The sequence below is a fragment of the Poromitra crassiceps genome, assembly GCF_964638095.1.
Source record: "Poromitra crassiceps genome assembly, chromosome: 9".
Classification (NCBI taxonomy): domain Eukaryota; kingdom Metazoa; phylum Chordata; class Actinopteri; order Beryciformes; family Melamphaidae; genus Poromitra; species Poromitra crassiceps.
This window is the reverse complement of record NC_139630.1, coordinates 2,655,031-2,662,233: the sequence shown is the minus strand read 5'-3', so window position 1 is coordinate 2,662,233 and position 7,203 is coordinate 2,655,031.

Genomic DNA, 7,203 nt, shown 5'->3' with positions numbered 1-7,203 from the left:
CGCCAGGTGTTCTTGGGCCGGCCTCTCTTCCTTTTGCCTTGGGGGTTCCATCTAAGTATAACCAGTCTCTTACTCTGTCACACTGAGAACTGTCCAGTATAACCAGTCTGTTACTGTGTCACACTGAGAGCTGTCCAGTATAACCAGTCTGTTACTGTGTCACACTGAGAGCTGTCCAGTATAACCAGTCTGTTACTGTGTCATACTGAGAGCTGTCCAGTATAACCAGTCTGTTACTGTGACACACTGAGAGCTGTCCAGTATAACCAGTCTGTTACTGTGTCACACTGAGAGCTGTCCAGTATAACCAGTCTGTTACTGTGTCACACTGAGAGCTGTCCAGTATAACCAGTCTGTTACTGTGTCACACTGAGAGCTGTCCAGTATAACCAGTCTGTTACTGTGACACACTGAGAGCTGTCCAGTATAACTGTCCAGTATAACCAGTCTGTTACTGTGACACACTGAGAGCTGTCCAGTATAACCAGTCTGTTACTGTGACACACTGAGAGCTGTCCAGTATAACCAGTCTGTTACTGTGTCACACTGAGAGCTGTCCAGTATAACCAGTCTGTTACTGTGTCACACTGAGAGCTGTCCAGTATAACCAGTCTGTTACTGTGACACACTGAGAGCTGTCCAGTATAACCAGTCTGTTACTGTGACACACTGAGAGCTGTCCAGTATAACCAGTCTGTTACTGTGACACACTGAGAAGTATGACAAGTCTGTAACCGGGTTAGGGTTAGTTACTGGTCTGTTACTGTGACATACTGGGAGTCTTTCTGCCTGTCTGTCTGTCTGTCTGTCTGTCTGCCTGTCTGTCTGCCTGCCTGCCTGCCTGCTTGTCTGCCTGTCTGTCTGCCTGCATGTCTGTCTGTCTAACCTTGTTCCTACATCAGCTCTGCTTTGTCCATCCTGTGTTTCTATCAGGATCCAGCAGGACAGAGCAGACTCCTCTGTCCAAAGATGTGTGTCCATCAAGAGTGACCAGTCTATGGATCATCCTTTTGCCTTCAAACATGGACACCACTCTACTGATAAAAGGTTCAAACTTAAAACTGGTGAAAACAGATGTGTTTGTTGTGATCTGACTCAAAGTAGCTTTGTACCACATGGTTTCTTCAGAGTCCATTTTGTTATGTACAGTATGTCTAAAAAGTATTTGAATACATGACATACTTACCTGTCAAACGATGGGAGGAGCACCTGAAGGCAGCAGGAATCTCTGTAAAGTGACCACAGCTTCATGAGTTGGTAAATCTAGGAGATAATCAGGTGAATATTGGACTTTTAGATCGTTTTCACACCGGAACGTTTAGGTCGACTTAACTGAGTTTTGGGGCCAAACACGGCGCGACTGGGTCAGTGTGAACATGCCACTTGAACTCGTAGTCGACGTAACTCACTCGCTCTCAGTCCGGCTGGAGAGGGTGGTTTCGGAGCGGCTTGTGTCGCCCTAACCCTTGCCCTAATGCGGCGCGAGTGATGTGTGAACGCGCGCCGACTTCAGCTCGTCCTAAATTCCAGATACTCCGCCTTTTTTGAGCTAGACAGGCACCCGTAACCAGCAGCCCTCCCGCTATTTTCACAACAAACATGGCAGAGAAAAAGAAGAGCAACCGTGGAGAAACCTGGAGCGCTGAAGAGACACATTCCCTCATTAATATATGGAAAGAAGAGTTTATAAACGCGCAACTGTCGACTACCCACAAGAACAGTACAGTGTACGATGTTTTTAGCAAACGCTTGAAGGAAAAGGGGTTCAACCGGTCGCTTGAACAGTGCCGCACAAAGGTGAAGAAGTTGAGAGGGGATTACATACGTATCTGCGATGAACTGCAGAAAACTGGAAGCGATGGGACAGAAAAGGATAAATTCCCCTGGTATGACCAGCTTCACGATATACTGGGGGGTAAACCAGTGGTAGATCCCGTTGATCTGATAGAGTCCAGCTCCAGCCCATCTCCTGTTCCTACCCCATCTCCTGTGACTCCCTCTCCAATGGATGTTGATGCAGACATCACAGATGATGACCCACCTGCCGTGTTCACATACAACATTATAGAAGGTGAGTTTTTATGTTTTGCCTTTGTTACTACCAGAAAATATTTGTAACGTTAGGCAATAATAGGCTACTTTTTAATGTTGAGGGTGTTGATGTGAATGAATGAATGAATGAATGGCCAATTTTATTTGTCATCAGGGGATAAACAATGGAATGAAATGGTTGTGACATCAAATTAATAATATCTGTAGGCCCCATTTATCACTGGGTCTCATCCATTCCCTTTCTATGTGGGTCTATTTGACTTGTCACCCCCCCCCCCTTCCTCTCCCCCTCCTCCCTCTCTCCCATCCTTCATGTCTTCTCTCCCCTTTTCTCCACCTCTCCTCTTCCCTCTCACCTCTGCCTCCTCTTCCCCTCTATACCATTCTGCTGTAAGGAGTCAGGATCTAGGCTGTATTGAACATGGGTCTGTAGCCATTCAACCATAAACATGACACAGCTGACTATTGTTTACTTCAATCAACAGGGGCAGAGTCAGCCAACATGTCCAGTAATACTGGTGCCACAAACACCTGTGCTGAGGCAGATGACTGTGATCCTCCAGGACCAAGCGCAAGCAACACAAGCAGGAACAGTGGATGGTCCACCAGAGGGGGAAGACTTCCCATTCCTGGAGCCCAGGCTCGGAAGAGAAAAAATAATCAGACAAACCGAGCTGATGTTGAATTCCGTGAATACATGACAGAAAGTAAAAAGATGATCCAAGACATGTGTGAAATGGAACAGAGGCAGTTGGCTGAGGAAGCTGCTACTTTGAAAGAGATGGTTCAGGTATGTGTTGTTTGATTGTGGCTGATTGTAACCCCTAAAGGGCGACAAAACATAACGCAACCAACTCCACAAGCTGCTATGGAATCTTGTGTATTTTCAGTATCCCTCTGCTGCTGTGGCAAAACCAATTCCCCCCAATAATGTCTTATTTTATCTACAGGCTCAAAAGGAGGGCGAGCAGAGAAGATACCAGGCTATGCAGGAACAGCATCAGTCCACCAACCAGATGTTCATGCAACTAATGAGCACTATTGCAGGTGCGTGGAATCCTGCTCCACCTCGTCCCTCCACTGTACCACCCTGGACCACAACACCCCCAGCAGCATCAACCCCCAGCGGCTGGTCCATGTCACGTCAGTTTTACCCACAACCTCCTACCATCCAGCTGCCAGTGAATCCTCCACCAGATCCTACCATCCAGCGTCCACTGCATTCTCCGCCACCTCCTTCTGCCCAGCTGCAAATGTGTCCTACACCACATCCTACCGTCCAGCGTCATGCGCGTTCTTCACCACCACGTCCTGTCCAGCTGCTAGGGCTCCCTCCACACCAGCAAGCCCCAGAAGGTGACAGTGCTACCACGATTCCACTGCACTACTACAACCTGTAGTAGATTTGTTTTTTGTGTGCTTTTTTTTCTTGGAGGCCTGTAGGCCTTCAATAGCACGGTAAATTTGCTAAGGTACAATTCTAAAGACCAATATGTTTACAGTTAATGTAGAGAATATCCTATGCAGTTTGTGTTTTGAAATAGACAACCTCATTTTGAAAAAGTATTGTTTTTCATGTTCAATTTTAGACCTTTTATTGTATTGCCTTTAGTCCTTCAATGTGACGAGAATATCCTATGCACAGTTTGTATTGACTACCTAATTTTGAATAAGTATTGTATTGCATGTTCAATTATACTTTTTATTGCACTGCCTCTAGGACTTTATAATAGACCGCTTTCACGGCAGCCATTTTGACATGTCATCGCAGGGTAAACACAGGTGTAATTAAGGCCCCAGCCACTTGAATGGGGCCTTAATTACTATCATTAATTACACCTGTCTTTACCCATCGATGACACATCAAGATGGCTGCCGTGAAATAGGTATATTGCACATTCTACCAAAAATTGTTGAAAAGCCTTGTATCACTTTAAAACATATTGTTAAAATTGTTATACTACTGATAAGAGAAAGATGTTTACATTCAATGTAGCCTTTTCGTTTGTAATATCCTATGCAGACGTTGGTGTTTACAAATAGGCTACCTCATTCTGGAGAAAGATTATTTTTTATAGAAAATGACTTGATTGCACTAACTCTTGTCCTGATTGCACTACCTCTTAAGGCCCTTGTTATTGCACATTTATAATAAGATGTCCCAAAATGTTGAGAAATGTTCTTTTATTAACAAATGTTCAGCCTGTTAAAAAAATAAACAGCATTTACAGTAACAAACATATTATGCATCAATTTTTATACAAATCTTATGAAGTTTGCTCCTTAATGAGCACATAAAAAATAGAGGTAGAAAAAAATTTCAAGGAAAGATTTTATAGTATTGACAACCCAAATTTGCATGCTGTGTAGTCTGTGTTGCTTAGAGTATTTTTTTTTATGTCACTGGTGTTGCTTAAAGTGTGAGAAGACTACTGCACTCCCTCTAAACACTAATCAAGTGCATCAGAAAATGTCCATGGACTGAAGTAGCAAAGAGAAGGTCCCAAGCACACTGATCTACTAGTAAAGTCTTTATTCAGTTATATGTTTCAGGTATATAATCACACAAGACAATGGCACAGGAATATAAAATATATAGGAAGTAGCTACACCCTAGCTCAGGTGAACCATTAGCAGCTGCAGTAGCTGTCATCATCCACTGCAGCTGCTAATGGTTCACCAGAGCTAGGGTGTGGCTATTTCCTATAGCTTTTATATACCTGTGCCATTGTCTTGTGTGATAATATACCTGACAAAGGTCGATTGGGACCAAAACGTTCTAGTAGATCAGTGTGCTCGGGACCTTCTCTTTCCTAGCCTGTGTTGCTTGTCAGCCTACTTCACAGTCTAGAAAAATATCTACACAGTGCATCTCTGATGATGTGCTGCTGCTGTGGCCCCTGCTGCTGTTCCTCTGCATCTCCCTCCTCAGCTTCCTCCACATCTCTCCCCAGATATTCCTCGTTGTGGACTTCACATAAGTTATGTAGAACACAGCAAGCAGACACTATCTGGCTAATAAAGGTGATGTGGGTCTCGTTTAATTTAAGCAAACAACGAAATCTGCCTTTGAGTCGGCCATATGCTCGTTCCACTGCCATGCGACATGATGACAATTTGTGGTTAAAGTCCAGCTGGTGGGGTGTCACTCCTGGTCCCTCTTGGTATGGTTTCATGAGCCAGGTTGACAGAGGGTAGGCCGAATCACCCAGGAGGAAAACAGGTACATCGACCCCCTCAAATCTTTCAGTCAAGTTGGTGAAAAGGGTGCCTGCACATCCACGTTCATACAGTGAGGAGAGGGCATAAACACGGGCATCGTGCACCTTTCCCGGTCGGCCTACAACAATGTCCCAAAACCTCAGCCTATGGTCCACCACACCCTGTAAAATAATAGAATGGTCTCCCTTTCGATTAAAATAATCAGCCGAGTTCCTACTGGGAGCCCTGATCTTGATGTGAGTCCCATCAATACACCCCCCCACCTGGGGGAACCTCCACCTGTCTCGAAAACCTTGCATGATCTCCCTGAACTCTGCTGTAGAGGGATGCTTGATGTACTGGGGCCGCATGAGAACATTGATGGCAGTCACAACCTCCTGGGTGATCAGGCAGCATGTTGATAACCCTACACCAAACAGCTGTGCAATAGATCTATACTCGAGGTTTGTGACTAGCCTCCAAAGGCAAATAGCCACACGAGCCTCTGCGGGCACTGCCGCTCGGAATGGAGTGTTCTGCCGTGAGAGCCAGGGCCGGAGAGTATCACACAGCAGATCGAAGGTGTCTTTTCTCATTCTGAAGTGTCTCCGCCATTCTCGGTCGTCCCAATTAGTGCTGATGTGCTGCCACCAATCATGAGTGCGTGGGAAGGTCCATATGCTTCTGTGTAACAGAAAGGTAGAATTGGTAAGCTATTCATTTATGATTGGTAATATACTGTGTAGAAGACTGCAGCAGTGGGAGGTTATTACAGCATTCAATAGGCCACTTTCAATAACATCACGTTTACAAATTAATGTTCCAACTGGTGGCACCTTATATGACAAAGTTTGATTTATTGACAGTGCTATATTACAAATAATAGGGTTACACGGCATATGTAACGTTTAGTATCATCATGTGTTTGCTAGCTACTAATGCTGTATTTCTAATGTTAACATCAATGGGGCGTTCACAAACATTGAATAAACAGTTATTGGACAAATTACCACCAAGGGCATAGCAAGCCTAGCGTTACAAACGTTAATGTTTACAACTTACCTGGGTGTTCGCCGATAATATCTGCGTATGGTGAGGGCTTCACGGTTCAACAGAAGGAATCTGCGCCTTGTCCTGCTTTGTCTGGAGATTTGCATCCGCCGTCTCCAGTACATGAAAACATTGTTTTCCATACGCAGCCGTGCCTCGTTTTCAAATTCAATAGTTTCCCGACATTGAAAGAGACAAACGATGTAAAATGCAAAAAGCAGTACCAGGAGCAAACGGCGTTGCTGTTCATTCGCCATCGTTCAGTTTTGTTTACATCCGGCTTCTTTTCCGGGGGGATATGCTATACGCGTCTACTTCCGTCTGGTTGGCATGGATACATGACGCTCCACTCTGTAGAACGACGGCCTGGGCGCGGTGATAAAAAACACATGTGAAACGAAGCCGCTCTAGTTGAAAATTGAAACATTGTATACTTTTCACTGCTGCGGCAGCGCCTGGCTCGACCCAAATATGTGTGAAAACGACCTTAGACCCACTAGGCATCTTGCACGCTACGCATGCTTGATTCCTAGGCTCGCCTGTCCTGCAGCTCGCCGAGCTGGGCCTGCAGCTCATGTACCAGCCCGCTCGGCTGCTGCATCGCCTTGCGTGCCCTATTGGCGTGCGTGCATTGTCTCCTTCGCTCTCTCCCTCAGTCTCTCCCCCTCTCCCCTCTCTCCCTCTCCCTCCCCTCTCCTCCTCTCCCTCTCCCTCAGCCTCTCTCCCTCTCCTCTCTCCCCCTCTCCCTCCCCTCTCTCCCTCTCCCTCAGTCTCTCTCGTGAGCCTCAGACTGATGACATCACTGATGTCAGTGACATCATCACTGAACTATAGCCTCAGCCTTAAAGCAAATTTATACTGACTGCGGAGTGTCCGGTGTCCGCGGTGTTCACGGCAAGA